This window comes from Ursus americanus, chromosome 29 (genome assembly GCF_024610735.1).
Source record: "Ursus americanus isolate L20-20 chromosome 29, mUrsAme1.1.p, whole genome shotgun sequence".
Lineage (NCBI taxonomy): Eukaryota > Metazoa > Chordata > Mammalia > Carnivora > Ursidae > Ursus > Ursus americanus.
In genome coordinates this window covers 25521999-25541996 of record NC_142155.1, presented here as the reverse complement: position 1 = coordinate 25541996, position 19998 = coordinate 25521999, and the positions used below count along the sequence as shown (strand labels likewise).

The following is a 19998-nucleotide window of genomic DNA, read 5'->3' as shown; positions in this document are numbered from 1 at the left end:
AAATGGGTTCCACTACTGGCCTCATTTTACAGATAAGATAATTGAGGTAAAATGTCTTATCCAGATGCCATTAAAAATGAGAATTTCACAGATATGGCCCAGATAAAGCAAGAGAAAATAATTTTTTTGCAAAAATTACATTTTGTCATCATGCCACAAAATTCAAATGTGAAGGATGTTTAAGTCATACTACTAAATAATTTTATTAGAAAAATTACACCAATAAGGAACACCTCACTGGCTCAGTCAGTAGAGCATACAATTCTTAATCTTGGTGTTGTGAGTTCAAGCCCCATGTTGGACACAGAGATTACATAAAAACAATCAAACAAACAGACCTCCTCCTCTCATCCTCCTCTTCCTACTACAAAAAGCCCCTTCCTCCAAATAAGATCTCCCAAATTATACACACCTACTGTGCCTATGGGTCTAAAATATATCTCTGAAGAACTATTATAAAAATTCTGGTTTCATGTTCATTGACTCAGAAAAATTACACCAAAATATAATTCACTCATTTACTGTTTTAAAAATTGATGTACTATTGCAATTATACTATAGTTCATGATTTATAAGATAAACATATTGTCATAAAATGATAACTCAATTGTTAACTTAGTCCTAAATCAAATTTGCCTCTGTACTCAGGATTATTCTGCCAAATTGGGTAGGTTCCATAATATGTTTTTAAAAAAACATGTGTATGTCAGAGTCTTAGTGATATTAGTCCATTCAAATGAACAGGGTCCTAGAAGTACATATGGGCTAGGCTTGAAGACATACCATACTAAAGACACAACTCTGGCTTCCATACCCAAGCAAAATGAAATGAAAAATACAGTTAATATTTACTGAGTGTTCAATAATGCTCAGTGCTATACCAAGTATTTATTACTAAATTATATTACTAATTTATTATATTACTAATTGCTAATTACTAAATTATTACCTTAGTAAATGGTAGTCTTGAAGGTAGTAGATAAAGCCTCTGAAATTATGAGTTATTTGTTTGAAGGTGAGTATTGTTGAGTTCTTATAAAAGAACTTATGTGAATGGTGAACTTTTACCAGAAGTTGTTAACTATCATAAAATCTCCCTTTTTGAAGCAGGAGTAACAGATTACGTTAATTTAACCCTGAAAATAAACACAGGTTCATGTGCTAATGGTCTAAAAGATCTAAAAATAGGTATTTTTAGAAATTTAATAATTTTTTTTCTTAAGTAGGCTCCACACTGGGCAAGGGCCAACAACATGGGGCCTGAACTCATGATCCTGAGATCAAGACTCTGAGATCAAAATCCTGAGATCAAGACCCAAGCTGAGATTAAGAGTTGGATTCTTAACCAACTGAGCCACCCAGGAGCCCCAATTTAATACTATTTTTAAATGAAATCCACTCTATTGCCTTTTAAGTTCTAGTTTTTAAATGATCATATCATAAAATTAAACTTTTTGTACAGTTCTGTAAATTTTATCACATGTATACATTTGTGTAACCATCATCACAATCAGGATTAGTTCCATCACTCCAAAACTTCCTCTTATTTCATCTTTATAGTCACATCCTCTCCCACCCCAGTCTCTGACAACTACTCATCTGTTCTCCATCACTATTTTTCTGTCTTTTTGAGAATGTCATGCAATTGGAATCATACAGCATGTGACCTTTTGAGACTGGCTTCTTTTATTCAGCACAATGGTCTTGAAATCCTTCCATATTCCATGCATTAATAGTTCTTTTTTATTCCTGAGCTCTATTCTGTTATATGGATGCACCATAGCTTGTTTATTCATTCATCGAAGGACATTTAGAGTTCCTCCCTCCCCCAGTTTGGGGCAATTATGAACAGAGTTTCTATAAACATTCATGTACAGGTTTTTGTGTGAACATAAGTTTCATGTCTTTAGGGTAAATACCCAGGAGGGGAGTTTTTGGATTGCATGTAAATATATGTTTATTTTTATAGGAAACTGCCAGACCATCTCTATAACGGATGAATGATTTTTTTTATTCCTTCCAGTAATGTATGAGATTTTCATTTCCTCCATATCTTACTAGCACTTGGTTTTGCACCAGCATTTTTATTTTAGCTACCTGAATGGACATAGTGGTTTTAATTAGCATTTTACAAATGACTAATGGTGTTGAACATCTTCTCATGTGCGTATTTACCATCTTTGGTCCTTTTCTGAAGTGTCTAATCAAACCCTCTGCCCATTTTTAAATTAGGTTGCTTGACTTACGCGTGTGGAGAGTTCTCTATTGTATTATGAATACAAGTCCTTTATTGGGTATGTAACTTGTAAATTTTTTTTATCAATTTGTAGTTTGTATTTTAATTATGTTAGCAGGGTCTTTCACAGGAGAATTTTAAAAATTTTTTATGAAGTCCAATTTATCAATCTCTTCTTTTATGAATTGTACTCTCAATGTCATGTCTAAGAAATTTTTCTCTAATCTAGGTCATGAAGATTTTCTCTCAGTTTTCTAAAAATATTATACTTTTGCATTTCATTTTTAAGCCTATGATCCATTTTGAGTTACATTTTTTATAAGGTATGAGTTTTAAGTCAAAGTTTACTTTTTTTTAACCTATGGCTGCCCAATGATGCCAACATAATTTGTTAAAAACTCTGTTATTTCTTGATTGACTTGTCTTTTCATGTTTCACAGAAGTAAATAGCTCTATTTTTATGGGTATATTTTTGGATTCTCTAAATTTTTCCATTGATTTATGTATCTATGCTTTTGATATGGCCACACTGTATTGATTACTTGATTACTACTACTAATAGTGTAGTTTATTAACTTTATTAACTTTATTCTTCTTTTTTGAAACTGTTTTATTCTATTTCTTTTGCCCTTCCATATACATTTAGAATCATCTATACAAAATCCTTCTGAATTTTTTTATTGATATTGTGATGTATCTATAAATTAATTTGGGGAGAATGGATACTTTATTATGATGTCTCTTCCAAACCAAGTGGATCTGATGTCCCTCCATTTAGTTAGGGCTTTTTAATATTACTTTCATTGGCATTTTGTAACTTTCAGCATACAGCTTCCGTACATGCTATGTTAGAATTGTATCTAAATATTTAATTTTCTGGAAGTTTTTGTAAATGTTCATTGAAGGAGGTCATTGAGAGGTTGTGAGTGTTAGTTGACTCAAGAATTGGACCCAGGCAGTTGGAGGCTTCTCACCCCCTCCCCTGTCCTTAGAATAGATTTTCCACCCACCGCCCTCCCATTAAACAGCTGGAGCTCTTTCAAAGATGTAGCCTTGAGAGAGTCAAAGTCATTGAGACCACCTGTATGGTGTAAGTGACTGAGCCCAGTTAATGCCTCTGTATAAACTTTTAAGATTCTGGAGAGTGGGTGTGAAGATTTATCTGGCAGCTGCTCAAGACAAACCTTGTATGTAGATTCCCTTGCTTATTAAAACTGCCTCTTACCAGCCTGGAGGGGTCTGCTTCTTTCTTCAGTCTCTCCTTGCCCTTGTTCACAGGGGCCAGTTTCAGATTTCACCTGAGAAACTCTCAAGGCTTCAAATCAATAATGTTATTGTTCTGTCAAATTTTGTTTTCAAACTGTAGGTTACTAGTATTAGAAATACAATTGATTTTTGTGTACTGATCTTATATTTTATGACTTTGTTAAACTCAGTTTTTGAAACTACCTAGGGTTTTACAACATAAGAAATCATATTTGTGTGTATAAAGACAGTTATATTTCTTCCTTCTACTCTGTATGCCTTTTACTTCTTTTGCTTGCCTTATTTCACTAAGACATGGTGGTGTAGAAGCTTTAAGAGTGAAGATTCTTGCCTTGTTCCTGATATTAGGGGATAATCACTCAGTATTTCCCCAATTAAGTACAATGTATCCTGCAGGTTTTTTGTAGACACCTTTATCAGGTTGAGAAAGTGCCCTTTATTCCTAGTTTGAAATAAGTTTTTATCATGAGTAGATAATTGTATTTTGTCAAATGCTTTTTCTGCATCAACAGATAAGATCACATGGTTCTCTTGCTTATATCATTGATACAGTGAATTATATTGATGTGTTTTTGAATAGTCAACAAGTCTGTATTCCCAAAACAAACACAACTTGGTCATGGTGTATTATTTTCTTTATATATAGCTGGATTTGATTTGCTAATACTGAGGATTTCCACATTTATATGCATGAAGGATATTGGTCTGTACTTTTCTTGTAAAGGCCCTTATCTCGTTTTGGTATCAGAGTAATTCAAGTCTCATAAAATGAGTTAGAATGTGTTATCTCCTCTTTCATTTTCTGTAAGGTATTCTCCAGAAATGCTATTATTTCTTATTTAAAGGTTTTCTAGAATTACCAGTGAAATCATTTGGGCATGGAAGATTCTCGTTCAGGAGATTTTTAAACAAAAAATTCAAGTTTATTAATTATTATAAGACTATTCAGGTTGTCTACTTCATTTGGGGTAAATTTTGGTAGTCTGTAGATTTGGAGGAATTGGTTCACTAGTCTGTGTTTTTGGAGGAACTGGTCCAATATGCATTGAGTTATCTGTAGTTTTCTCTTACTATCCTCTATAATTTCATAAATAAGTACAATACAATACAATGCAGTCTATAGCAACATTCCTTCACTCATGATAATGGTATTTTGTGTCTTCTTTCTTTTTTCTTTGTCACTCTTGTTAGCGATTTATCAATTTTATTGACCTTTTCAATGAACCCGTTTTTGCTTTCGTTGATTTTTCTCTATTGGTTTTCAATTTTCAATTATATTGCCTTCTGCTATCTTTATTATTTCTTTCCTTCTATTTGACTTTGCTTTATTCCTTTCATCTTCTCCTAATTTCTTAGGATGAAAGCTTAGATTGCTGATTTGAGACATTTTCTTATTTTTTTAAGTTGAAGTATAATTAATATACAGTGTTATATTCATTTCAAGTGTACAATATAATGATTCAACAATTCTATACATTACTAGTACTCATCATGATAAGTGTATTCTTGAATTCTTTTATCTATTTCACCCATTACTCCACCAAACTCCCCTCCGGGAACCACCAGCTTTTCTCTGTATTTAAGAGTGTGGTTTTTGTTTGCTTGTTTGTTTTCTTTCTTAAATTCCACATATGAGTGAAATCATATGGTAGTTGTCTTTCCCTGACTTATTTCACTTAGCCTTATGCTCTCTAGGTCCATTCATATTGTTGCAAATAGCAAAATACTATTCTTTTTTATGCTGAGTAGTATTCCATTATAGATGTATATCACATCTTTATCCATTCATCTATTGATGAACACTGGGGTTTCTTCCATATCTTAGCTATTATAAATAACACTGCAATAAACATAGGAATGCATATGTCTGTTCAAATTTGTGTTTTCATTTTCTTTAGGTAAATACCCAAAGCAATCTACAGATTTAATGCAATCCCTACTAAAATACCAACAGCATTTTTCACAGAACAAGAACAAATAATCCTAAAATTTGTAGGGAACCACAAAAGACCCTGAATAGTAGAAGTAATCTTGGAAAAGAAGAACAAAACTGTCACAATTTCAGATTTCAAGATATAATATAAAACAGTATGGTACTGGCACAAAAAATACTCACATAGATCAGTAGAATGGACTAAAGAGCCCAAAATAAACCCATACTTACATGGTCAACTAATTTACAACAAAGGAGGCAAGAATATTCAATGGGGAAAAGACAAGTGTCCTCAATAAATGGTACTGGGAAAACTGGACAGCTACATGCAAAATGAAACTGATCACTTTCTTACATCATACACACATAAAAAAATTCTCAAAATGGATTAAAAACCTTAAATGTGAGACCTGAAACCATAAAACTAGAAGATAACTTTTCTTATTCTAATGTAAGCATTTAACTCTGTACATTTCCCTCTAAGCATTGCTTAGCTGTATCTCAGAAATTTCAGTAAGTTTCACATTCAGTATCAGTCAGTTCAAAATATTTCATAATTTTCTTTGAAACTTCCCTCTGGCCTCTGGATTATTTAGAAGTATGCTGCTTAATGTCCAAGTGTTTGGAGATTTTCCTGTTATTTTTGTTTTGTTTATTTCTAAGTTAATTCTATTATGATCAGAGATCATACTTTGACTTCAGTCCTTCTAAGGTTATTCAGATATGTTTTATGGCCTCTCTCCATGAATATGTCTACTTGGACAAGTACTGCTGCTGTTGGATCCCATGTTCCATAAATGTCAGTTAGTTGATGGCATTATTCAGATTCTGTCCAATTTTTAAGGTCTGTTGTTAGATACATAAACAGCATTGTTGTATCTTCTTGATGAATTAACCTTTTATCAATATATAATGTCTCTTTTCTCCTTGAGTAATTTTCTTTGCTTTGAAACCCAGTTTATCTAATGTTAAGATAGCCATTCCAGCTTTCTTTAGATTAGTGTTTGTACTGTGTACCTTTTCGCAAACTTTTTCTTTACAATGTGCACACCATTATATTTAAAGTAAGTTTGCTCTAGACAGCACATAGTTTTGTCAGGCTTGGCTCACTTTTTTTCAATATCTGTCTATTGTTGAGATTAGATCATTTCTATTGATCTGTCTTCAATTTCACTAACTCTTCTGTTCTCTATTCTGCTATAGAGCCCTTTGAGTGAGTATGGTCCTAGTTATTGTATTTTTCAGTTCTAAAATTTTAATTTGGTTTTTTATCTCTACTTTTGTTGACATTTATAATATTTAATTCACCTGTTTGCAATTGTTCATTTGTATATTTTATGAGTTGTTTTAAAGTCTCTGTCAGATAATGCCAACATTTGTATAACCTCCTTGTTGGTACCTGTTATGTTTTCCTGTGCATGCTGTGGTTGGTTCTTTGTAGGCTGAGTAATTTTTTTATTGCAGCCTGGGCATTTTGAATATTATGGGATGAGACTCTGAGTATTGTACTAACCTAATGGAAAATGTTGATGTTTTAATTTTAGCAGCAGTTGACCTGGTTAGCTTTAGACTATAGGTTCCAATCTGAGTGCAGAGTCTGTGGTTCCAAGGTCAGTTATGTTATCAAAGCTTTTGAAGCACTGTTCAGATTAGTCCCATGTATGTGACAGCCTTGTATCCTGGCAAAGGTCTGTTCATTAACTCAATTCTCAAAGTCTTTGTTATATTAATTAGGATCAGATCCAGCATGTACAGGTTGGGGGAGAGCCTTTGAGTTCATGAAGAACTTCATGGGTATATTTTCTAAGCTCTTCCCTATTTCCCATATCCCAGTACTTTCTAGTTCCCTGGGTCTCCCTTTTATTTTTGGACCTCCAGCAAGAAACTGCCCACTTCCACGATTGCACCATATCTAGTGCCAATCTTCAGGAGGACACACAGAGAGAAACCTCACAAGATGACCATCATTTGTTGAATGATTGAATGATTATAGCAAGAAGAATCATGTTACAGGGCTTATTAAATGTAGCCCCCTTGCCTCCATTCCTCCCAAGGTATTAATAGAATAGATATAAGATCCTAAATTGAATGTGAGGCATCTACCCACATGCAGAATTTACAAATGAAATATATCATAACCAGTTTCATGACTCTGGGGCTCCTCTACCAGAAACCCCTTGCTCACAAGAAAAAAGGATAAAGGAGAGATGTGTGAGTAGTTTTCTTTAGAGAAAGCTATTGCCATTTCATGAGGCCAAATTAGGAAGTGATAGGACTGCTAACTATGAAAATGGCTTTTGTCAAACCACTTGGAGAACGTGAAATACCTATCTTTCAGTGTAACATGGAGGATTGGTGCCTGACTCATACCTAGGAGAGTTAATGTGGCATATGTCAACACTAGAATTGGCTTGCATTTGCCAAGTTTGAGTACATATGCCTCAGTACTTCCTATGCACCGATGTTGGCCACATGGGGGAGAGAGCCAGCTTGGGACATTTTAGTTCTATTCTTCTAAGAGTGAATACATTTTAACAGGGAGAGTTTGTGTAGTGTAAATTTATGGAAAATTAGGCACTGAAAAGGGAGTAGGGAGTCACAGGGAATGGTTACCTGTGAGAATAAAAATGTAGTATAGAGGTTTTCCAAAGCAGAGGATGCTGAGGACCCAAAGAATATCTCCATAGTTTCATGAATGATGGTAGAACGAGACTACTGGGTCAGAAACCAAGGACTTTATTACTCACATCAGTAGCAATACTCAGAGTATCAGCATTTTCTTGCACTAGTTTCCCAAGCCCCAGTTTCCACAGGGATTTGCAAAAAGGGTCAGATGACAACTCCATGAGCAGGAGGTTGCATTACAGAAGAGGAACCCTGAGCTCAGGGAATCTAAATCTTTTCTATCAGATAATAAACATGCCTAACAGTTTCTTTGAAGGGAGACACTGTTCCTGTTTTTTTAAGGATGTCGGTGATGTAAACACCCTTGAAAAGATAGTCTGGAATAAAGCAGTCAATGCCTCTGCTCATGAGATGCTCAGAAACAGAAGAGACCCACCAAGAATTATCTTCCAACACCACAAAATCAGCTTTAAAAATCTGCCCAATGAGAGTGGCCCCAGAAGAGTAAAAGTCAACTTCCAGTTTGTTCTCTAGAGGGGAGGTGGTGGGGGAGGGGAAAAAAGATAAAGGGGATTAGGAGAGGATTATCTTAATAATCATTGAAAAATGTCTAGAATTGTTGAATCATTAGATCTTACATCTGAAATTAATATAACACTGTATGTTAATTATATTTCAATTTTAAAAAGGCCAAATCTTTAATCAAGGAAGAAAAAAAGTCTTCTTTCAATGGTATCTGTTGCCTGGCCAAGAGGAACCTTCCTGTCCTTACTTAAGTGTCACTTTGGTCCCAGCAGCTCTTAAGAGGAGGAAGGGATGAGCAGAGTAAGGAAGCAGAAGCCACCCATACCGATTTTCTCCAAGACAAACTGTCCATCAGTGAAAGCTGGTCGGAGGTGGGAAACAGTTACATTTCAAATGAAGTTAAAGTGTTGATTGGTACCTTGAATGGGACACTTTCTTTTTCTGAATAAAAGCTGTGTTTCTATATCATAAAGTGAACACAGAACTATGTAATACTTGTGGAAGAACAAAAATCATGTGTTGCTGATTTTTCATCTATTGGCAGGAGAAAGGTATTCTCTACCCACAAAGATTAAAAGGGGGGTAGAAGATAAACATGTGTTGCCTTTTGATTATTACATATTCCATGCTATTCCATTTATCGGTTACAATAACAGTAATGGCTACCACATTTTGAATGTTACCAACCTTCAGGCACATTCTTTTGTTCCTTTTACATAGATTAACTGATTTCACCTTATAACAATCCAAATGGTAGTTTGGATTTAACAGAAGAGAAAAGTAAGCCAGAAAAGTTAAGTAACTTGCCCAAGGTTGCAGAGCTGGAAAGTGGTAAAGATTCAAACCCCAATAGCTGATTCCAGAGCCTCCCTTTCTAACCACTAAGGTGATTTATAGCACCTGCCTGTGTTAAGGTAAGCACAGGTGTAAAGGACCAATTGGAGAAGATAAGGTGGAAGAGAAGTTGCTTTTTGGTTGAAATCCATATAAAATTTTAAGAGCACCCTAATGATTTTTGAAAGCCACCACTAAGATTGTGTGAGTGGGTAAGGAGAAGACTTACTAATCAGTGACTTTTAAATTGTCTTTTTTTCTTTGAAGAATTTATTGATTTAATCTATTAAATCTGATTCCTTATCTTTAGTACAAGGGTCTTAGATGGGAAGAATTCTTAAGTTCCTTACAATTCTCTAAGTCCCTATGTTGTGACTCCATCATGGCAACTCAAGACACCTATGAATTCAAACTTAACAGACAGAAGGAGAGAAATGTACTTAGAATGTATTTACAACAGAAACAGACAAATAGAGAAATCTGGAAATAGAGAAAGTGTACAGCCACATAAATAGATGGTATATACGTTTTGTGTTGTGGAGTGACGAAGTTGGCACAGTTTCAAGAAAGCGTAAAACATACTTTAGTTGAGATATGATCTTGTCCCAAATGGGTATCATCTTGTAAATATATTTGGAAAATATAATTTTCTTCCTGAAGTAAATTTTGGATCATGTCATGTAAAATGGAGTCCCCAGATCAAAAGGATGACTCAGGGTTCTGCACCTTGAGCAAGCCACAACACCTGTGCTCTGACTTTCTGGGCAGGGTAGCACGGATCACCATGCATCCACTCAGAAGAGCCAGCCTTGAGAATGACTTGACGCCCCCTTAACCAAAGCACTGGTGTCTTGGGAGGTTCCTGGTTTTAAAGTCAGGAGAGCCAAATTTATTCAAAACTCAACTAGTCCTAATATGTTTTATATTAGAGAAATCACTTTGCATTTTGGAGCTTCAATATTCTCAAGAGCAAACAATAATTATAGCACTACCATCCTCACATTGTATAACTTAGGATTAATAATAGACACTCTATTTATTAGATTGGTTTGGTGTTCAGTTTAGATTTGTGATTTACAAACCTTTGAAAACTCATTATTATAATAAAAGTCATTTTATAATTATCTCTCTCTATAGAATATAAAATGGTACCATACTTTTTAAGAATGTACTTTCCTAGGGCTATTTATATGACACTTTATATTTAATCAAAATGCTTGAATTCAAAAGAAAGTATAAACTATCTGGTGTCCTACTGGAGAGGCAGCGAGGTGAATCTCAGGTAACATAAATTTAATTCTAAGAGGTATATGACCTTTACTTAAATCTACTACTTTGCTCATCTGAAAAATAGGAATCAAACTATTTTTTTACTATATTTTCCTCATCGGAAAATATTTGTATCACTATAAGCTATAATTATTATTTCTATAATTATCAATACAGAGGTTTTTTTCCCAAGAAAACGATACACTTGTTAATTCTCCTTTAACTTGCATATTCTGTTTCAAGAAATGTAATAAGTTTACAGCATTCATACAAACATTTAGAAAGAGTAACAAGAAAAAAATTCACAGGGGCAATCTAATTATCACCAGCAGCTGTAACCTGTTGCTTTCAATGCCGGAACTACAAGATAGCTGCTTTAACCAAATGTTCAAGCATTTAAAAGACTTCTTTTATCTTTTCTTGGGATTTAAAAGCAAATTACAGAGGAAAAGCCCGATGTAGGATACAAATGTGTTTTCTAACACACAGAAAAAGTCTTAACCCATCTCCAATTAGCTTTGACACTTTTGAATTGTGAGTCCCCTCACCTCTCAAAAACTAATCTCATCTCCTAGAGATAGAGATGTCAAGTATTTCACACCATGGGGTTTCCTTTTCTCTATTATATAACCCTTTTAAGAAGATAGCATTGCAGGTTGTCTTAGTGTACAATGATTGGGATAAATTGGCATGGTGTTTCATAAGAGAATGATCTCATTTTGAACCAACACGATCAATAAAAAATTCAAATTTGGGCTGATTGTATGTTTTGTTTGAAAATCATAATTTATTTGACTGAAAATCATCATTTAAAATAGAAAGTTGTCACAATTCATTCAGATGGTTTGATTGATACACACATTCACAATTCGTGTTGTGCTTCTTAACAGTTATTATTTTGTGAAGGGAAGGATTCCTCTGATGAAGGGGAAATCAAGTTCTATTTCATTTCTCGAGTTGGAATAGGTTGTGTCTATTCCCTGAAGTATATCCTCTTCAATAAGCTTACTTCCAGCATATGAGTGGTAAACTGGCAAAGCTTCTTACCAAAGATTCTGTGTAGTATGAATGATGCTCTACTTTCTTTAATAAGAGAATTTTCCTCATTCATACGATGGGTAAAGGGTAAAAGTGGAAAGAAGCTTGAAAATGAAGTGTAAGAAGAGAAAAGTATAAGAGACAAAAATAATTAAGACTTCTACAGACCATTCTCTTATAGATAATGCAAACAACATATGGAAACCCGTAAGAAATCTTGTCTTCCTTTGTTTTCATTGAAACAAATTGTGATTTCTTTTTCTGGCAGTCACTGGGTGCAGAAACCTTAATGATTTGTTTTATAGATTTTGAAAATTGTTACTTTTCCCTTCTAGTTCCCTGTCATTTTTTGCTGAGGGTGTGGTAATGAAAGTATTTAGTCTGGTGACTTTTTCCCACACTCCTTCTTTAAAATAAAGTTTATTGCCTTTCCTATCCCTAGTAAAGGAGAAAAACATATATTATTGAATTTATTTTTTAAAAGAGAAACCTCAAATGTTGTGTGTTCAAATGCCTCTCCCCTCACACAGAGGCTTGGGAAGAAATTTAGTGCTAAATAAATGGTGCCTCAAACCAGGCAAGATAAAACATAAATCATTGCATTAAAACCTCTAACAAGTCTATCTGCTTTTTGAAATGACTGGAAGATGAAAGCGAGGAGTCTCATTTAAGAAGGCCCAGCGGATCAGTTCTGCATTTATATAGCTGTTATCAAAAGCAATTCATTTGGAGATCAAATAGACTGACAGATAGGACAAGCAGGGGATCACCATTGCCTTCAGGCAGCCCAAAGCCAGGACGGCTCCCCAGCACCATCACTAATATTGAGTCGAGTCCATGCTCCTGTTTATTACCCTTCCATCCTCTCCGGCTGCACAGTCTTGCATACTCCTTCCGCCCCTTCCCACTCAGGCGACTGGAGGGAGAAGAGTAGTAAGAATAACCTTTCTCCACCACACCCGGTGGAGACTAGTTTCACCCTAATTTTGGACAAAGGTGAGGACAGTGAAGAGGAATAATGGCAAAAAAATAAGAGGGGCTAGCCAAGGGGCCTTGGGTTCCATGACCCCTTCCCGGCTGCAGATTATGCTCAGTCCTTTCCAGATGATTCTCCCACAGTGGGGCAAGAGGGAAGCATGTCAGTATAAAGTGACTTTGTACAGGTAGGCATTTTCAGGGTTAGCATGGGAGGGATCTATTTATCATCCAGGAAGTTGGGGTCTCTAGTCTTCTTTTAAAGAAAATTTAACTGTTTTTTTTTTTTTAATCTCATTAGAAGGTAACATGTAAATTGTTGAAAGTCTGAATAAAACAGAAAGAAAAAAGAAAAAGGAAAAGGAAAGAAAAAGAAAACACATTTTCCGAGATAACTCCTGTTATCACATGCACATACATATAGGGCATAACTGTGCATGCACACATTTATGTGACATTATACTCTGTTTGCACGCTGTATGTTTGACTTTAATATTAAAAATAAGGACTTTATGCAATTATTTGAAAACACAGTTTGTATGAATCAAAATCTTTAATTATTTGCATATGCCAATCTTGATTTAATTAAATCCACATATTTTTGTCAATACTTTAGGGAATTTGTTGTTGTTTTGGCATATGAGTTTAGTATATATTTTGTCTATATATTTTTCAATGAATTATTTAAATTTTTATTTTCTAATCACTTACACAAAATATATGTACATTTTAAAGTCTTTTGATAATGATCCAATTGCCCTCTATAAGGTTTCTACCAACTGATAGCCACACAGAGAATGCATGGTATGGTTATTAGACTGTATTCTTGCCAGCATTAAGGAATGCTTCCATATACTGAGTATTACTATTTCCTTAAATGTTTGCCAAATGAATGGGCAAAAGGAGGCATCACTTTGTGTAATATGCATTATTATCGAAATGAATGTTTTCACATGATTACTTGCATATATTCGTTCTATTGTAAGTGTGTTTGCTAGTTTTGAAGGGAGTTGGGCATGGTTATTTTTTCCTAAGGAATTTTAAAAGGCTTTTAATTATTGAATTTTTTTATATGTTACCAATAATTTTACCCAGTGACCAGAGCTTTGAGGAAGCATTAAATTAAACATCTAAAATAGATGTAGTAATGAAATAGATACATTATTGACTTGAAGGCATTTTATCTCTACCAATGGTTCTAAAGCATCATGTGTTTGTATAAAACTTAGGTTTTATTTATTTTTTTTTAAAGATTTGTTTATTTATTTGAGAGAGAGAGTGAGGTGCACGTGTGGGGATGGGGTGGGTGGTGGGAGGGGCAAAGGGAGAGGAGAATCTTAAGATTCTCTCAGATTCCATGCTGAATGTGGAGACAGAGGCAGGCTTGATCTCATGACCCTGAGATCATGACCTGAGCTGAGACCAAGAGTGGGATGTAAAGTACTTATTTTTTTTTCCTATAAAGTACTTGTTTTAACTTGCAGTATTTAAGAACAGAATAAAAGGGGAAAAAATTATTGGAAGCTCCATCCTAAATTTGTTTTACACTTAAAACTCCAACCATTTGGATATAGAATATTCAAGAAAAAAATATTAAGCCTGCTGATCCCATTAAAGTGAACCCAGAATAATTTTTCTTCTATAGGACCTAAGTTATCAATCAATCAACAACTACTTACTGAGCACCTACTCTACTTCTGATTGCCTAGGAGAATCATAAATATGTAGAAATACATATTTATAGATATGTTAAAATCACAGATCTTGCCTTAAGTCTGATTTAAGAAAACAAAATTTTTCCTATACTCATTCATTCAACATTTGCATGCATTCTGTTAACTGAGTCACGGTATTAGGACAGTGACTCCTACTGTATTAGCAGTGGTGGAGAATTCAGTGATACAGGAGACATGGTCCTTGCTGTCACTATGTTTACAACTTAGTTGGGGAAATAGACATTCTATAAGACGCCAGCAGTCACTCATCACCTAGCATGGCCTTGTATTGTAATGAGGGCAGCACAGACAATCTCAGGCAAGGACGAGCTAACAGGGGCATGAGAGACCAGAATTAGACCCCGTCCGGCCTCTGAGGAATATATGGGACATGAATTGTGGAAGGAAAGGAAGAGAAAATTATACTTATGAAGAAAAAGACAAGTATTCTTTCTTGTAATTATTTGAGCTCCAAAATATAATCCTTTTGCTCCAAGATCCAATAGGCACAATGACTTTCATCTTTGTGTCTGTGGTGCCTTTCTTTAAGCTTCTGTACCTCTATCCCAGTAGCACTGAGTGGGGACCTTGGAGACAAGTGGACAGAGGGGCTCCACTCTATGACCTCTCCATTCTCCCTACCATTGGGACTATAAAGGTGTATAGAGAGGTAGTTACCATAATAAAGGACTCCATCCTCAATTCCCAAATTATACCCTCAGCTGAATGCAGGATTGTCATTACTATAGCTTTTCCTTCCTCCAGAGCCAACCTCACCCATAGACATAAACAACCAGTGAGGATATTATTTGTGGTAGGCTGAATGGTGGCCACTCCAAAGCTACCCCCATCCTAATTCCTGGGACTTGTGAATGTTACCTTACATAGCAAAAGGGACTTGCACCAGTGATTAGGTTAAGGACCTTGAAATGAGAAGATTACCCAGGACTACCCAGGTGGGCCCTAAATCACAGGGGTAATCACAGGGGTCTGTAGAGAGGCAGGAGATCAGAGAACTGTAGGAGATGTGAATCAAGAAGTTGATGTGAGGTAGACATTGGAGATATGCTTTCAAGGTATAGAAGGGACCATGAGCCAAGCAATAGAAGGAGCCACCAGGAGCTGAAAAAGGCAAGGAGGAGCTTCTCCCCTAGAAACCCCAGAAGGAACTGGCCTTGACTACATTTTGATTTTAGCCCAGCCAATCAGATATCAGACTTCTGACTTCCGCAACTTTAAGAGAATAAATTTGGGCTGTTTTAAGGCACAAAGTTTGTGGTAATAGCAGCAGTAGGACACAACCAATTATTTAAGGTAACTCTCCTAAAATAACCTTCTCCTGTAATTGGAATTCCAACTTTAGATATATTCTTTTAAGCCATGGCTTGAGAAATCTGTAAAAATAAAAATACCCCTAGCAGGTATGATATATTTAAACGTCACAGCATTGTTGTGAATCATAGTGTGAATTATTCTATGAAACTATCTAGAAATTCTGGAAGAAACGGGTCACTGAGGAGGCTAAGCTTGATGGGAAGGATGTAGAAGGGTAGGTCTAGAGCTTGAAACACATCTGAGATGAGCTCTACTCAGCACTGAAGATTTGGAGACAGTAATAAAATAGAACAAAGGTCAGGGCAAACCCAAAACATTCATGTTAATAATTCCACAGTTTTGCCTCACCTTAGCCCTGTTTTCATGCTCTTTACACATATAATTTATACCCATTTCTAAAGCAAAATACTCTATTTTAACTAATTAGTGTGCAAAAATACTAAAAAGGAAGATCCGTTAAGAAATCAAATATATTTCATTAAGCGTCCCAGGACTGTGGATTCTAAATGTAATAATTCAAGTTAAAATTTCTACATTACCATATAAACTTTCTTCTTGTGCACAAGGGAGCATGGATTTATTATTATTTTTTAATATTAAATGTAACACCTGTTATCTCAGGGGCCAGACCTCTGCTAAGTGAGAAATGTTATAGCTCCTTTGGGAAGTGAATGTACTGTTTAGCCCAACACTTGATTTACATTTTTGGATCTCAAATACATTAATGCACCTAAGTTGTGTTCTATGTTATAAGTAGACACATTTTTTAATGCAAGATCAGGTGTTCAAGCACATTCCTAAGTATCTGAAAAGCAAACTCAAGCTCCTTTACGTTGACTACAGCTGTATTGGGAAGAATGTTTTCTAAGCTTAACCACAAGTCAGGGAAAGTGGAGGCTAAAAATGCCATTTTTTTTCAGATATCAATAGTAATGCTCGAGCTGCAACCTCACATATTTTGGAAGACTGAACTCTTATCTACCAAGTTCGAGCAAATCAAGTTCACTTCCAGATACATGTATAAGTTTATTTAGCTCAAGACCATTTTACAAAAGTATAGTCGACAATACTATTGATTTATTATAGTAGAAGAAATTACTCTTTTACATTAATTATAATGGTAATGTATTAGGGTGACCAATTCATCCTATTTGGCCTGGGACTTTCTGGGGTGTCCTGGTTTCAGAACTGACAGTCCCGTATCCTGGTAAACCCCCTCAGACTTGGGAAAATCAGGACATGAGGTCATACAGGGGGTAAATACCTGACAAAATGAGGTTTCAACAATGGTTTACCCACTTAAAATGAGGAAATTAAAAGAAGATATATTAAATAATCTTCTTTTCTTTTAACATAGAGCAGTAGTTAAAATTTTTATTTAAATTTCTTCAGTGGAATATGCATTACTAGTATGTATTTTAAGTAGTGGTGGTGTTTTCAATGTTCATTATTGGCTCAAATTTTACTTAGTCTTATTTTTACTTCAATGAGCAATCAAAGAGCCATCAAACTGTGCTTTTTTGTTTTGAAGTTAATCACACTTTTCAGGGTCCAAATCCAGATTTTCTCTGTACACAGTCAGATGCCACCTGTCAAAACCCCCGACAAGCTGGTGATTGCCCACATATTCACACCCAGAATGAAACATCTATATTTCTAATGCTATTTCAGGGCAGTGTATCAGATTTAAGATCTTTACTATGTCTGAGACAGGACAGCATGTAGATAAATGTCCAGATAGCCCAAGCTTTCAAAGAATGTTACCGTTTATTCTGCGGATATGCACCCTTGTGCAGCCACCAGACATGACACAGCTAAATGCAATTCTGCTTTCCCAATTCCCTTCTTCTTCCCCTTTGCTCCCCAATTTTCTCTTTTCTCTTTTCTGCTCCCTCTTTCCAATGTTCATTTGAAGATATACTTTTTACTAGGATTAAAACAGGGTTTGCATTTAAAAATTTCATTCACCAAACAGAAAAATATTTTACTAGAAGGGAATGGTATTAAGGAGAAATGAGTTTCCATGTGCCCCGAGGCCTGGCATAGACAGGATTTGATTTGCTATGTTCGGCTGGAATCTGGATTGATACGCAGAGATGAGAGGGGGTGTTTAATAAAATTTGCATTTCATTTTCTCACTTGACACCAGTCTCCTGTCACTCAGGGAACTGATGGGAATGTCGCAAATAACTTTTGTCAGAATCTAGTTGGGGAAACAGACTGGGAAATGAGAAAACAGAGGGAGAGAGAGAGAAAAGAACAATCTGGCTTGTTTTCACCTTGCGGTTGCCGTGAAGGGAACAAATCCACCATGGCTTGAGGACCTGACAACTGGCAGCTTTAACACAGAGGGAGCTCGCGGACCAGGGGTAGACGGGGAAAGGCACCTGGGAACTGATGGGACGGATCAGGCTTCCCGCAGCCAGAAGCCATGCTGCTGGATGGGAGTCTCTGGACAGAACAAGGAGTTTAAGTTCTGGAGGACAGGAAGTGATTGATGTTAGCTGAAAAAGAGATCAGGAGATACCCAACAAAGACAAGAGAGGAGGACGAAGCTCCCCTTTTATTCAGTGAAACCCTAGTGTCTATATCAGTTTTCTGTTGCTGTGTAACAAATTACCACATATGTAGTCGCTTAAAACAATACCCACGATAAGTATTATTCAGCCTTAAAAAAGAAGGAAATCCTGTCATGTGTGACAACGTGGATGGACCTGGAGAACATTATCTCAGTGAAAATAAGTCGGACCTGGAAATATGACTGATGTGTGGTTTCATTTATATGTGGAATCTAAAAGGGTTAGACTCACAGAAGCAAAGCAGAGAATGGTGATGGCCAGAAGCTGGGGGAAAGGGAAATGGGGAGGTGATGATCAAAGGGTACAAAGTTTCAGTTCTGAAAGATAAGTTCTGAAGATCTATCTATTCAACATAGTGCCTATAGCTAAAAATACTGTCTTGTATACTTAAACTTTTCTAAGAAGATGGGTCTTACATTATGTGTTCTTACCACAAATAATAAAATACTACTACTACTAATAATAATAATAATAAGGTGGGAAAAAACCTTGGGAGATGATGGATATTTCTATGGCCTCAATAGTGGTGATAGTTTCACAGGTGAATACTTATTTCCAGATTCATGGAATTGTATACATGAAATATGCATATAGCTTGTTACATGTCAATTGCACATCAATAAAATGATTAAAAAACAAAATACAATACCTGTTTATCAGTTTTCGGCTCTGTAGGTCAAAAGACGGGAACAGCTCAACTGAATTTTCTTCTTAGGGTCTCACGAGGCCAAAACCAAGATGTTAGCCAGGCTGAGCTTTTATCTAGAGGCTTTGGGAAAGAATCAGCTTTCAATCTCATTCAGGCTATCAGCGGAATTCATTTACCAGTGGTCATAGGACTAGGTCCCTGTTTCTATACTAGCTGTTATCTATGGGCCACTGATAGCTCTCAGAGGCTACTTGGATCCCTTGCTAGGTGGTCTTCTCTATTTTCAAAGCAGCAATGACACACAGACTCCTTTCCATGTTTGGAATATCTCTGACTTCCTCTTCTACCATTAGCCAGAGAAAACTGTCTTTTTTTTTTTTAAAGGGTGCATGTAATTAGGTTGGCCCACCCAAATAAATTTCCTTACTTTATTATTTTTCATTTTTTATTATTTTATTTATTTTTAAAGATTTTATTTATTTGGGAGATAGCAAAAGTGATCACAGAGGGAGAGGGATCACAGAGGCAGACGGAGAAGCAGACTCGCCACTGAGCAGAGAGCCTGATGAGGGGCTCGATCCCAGGGCCCTGAGATCATGACCTGAGCCGAAGGCAGTCACTTAACCAACTGAGCCACCCAGGAGCCCCTATTTTTTAAGATTTTATTTGCTTATTTGTCAGAGAGAGAGAGCACAAGCTGGGGGAGAGGCAGGCAGAGGGAGAAGCAGGCTCCCGGCCGAGCAGACTGCATCTCAGGACCCTGGGGATCATGATGCTTAACCGACTGAGCTACCCAGGCTTCCGAACTTCCCGTTTTAAGGCCAAGTGATTAGTAAGCCTAATCAAAACTGTAGTATCGCTTTTGCCACTTAATTTAATCATGGGTGTGACAACAGGTGACTGAGATAATGGAGGCCATCTTAGAACTCTGCCTACCTTATTGTCCTATGTATGATCCGTGGTGCCAGCCAAGGGTAGACAGAATGGTTGCTGAGGTTAGCTGGTGGTTTCTGAGAAGT

General features: G+C 36.0%; 1 protein-coding gene across 7 annotated transcripts in view; it reads right to left on the bottom strand.

The window, feature by feature from the left end:
• Positions 1-19998, bottom strand: part of PKHD1 (PKHD1 ciliary IPT domain containing fibrocystin/polyductin) — a 513811-nt gene that overhangs the window by 41611 nt on the left and 452202 nt on the right. For 4 of the 7 annotated variants that reach the window (XR_015722268.1, XR_015722269.1, XR_015722271.1 and 1 more), the window contains exon 69: positions 18980-19998. The gene's annotated coding sequence lies outside the window, so the exon portion shown is untranslated. The other 3 variants (XR_015722273.1, XR_015722272.1, XR_015722267.1) reach the window with 3 other exon arrangements.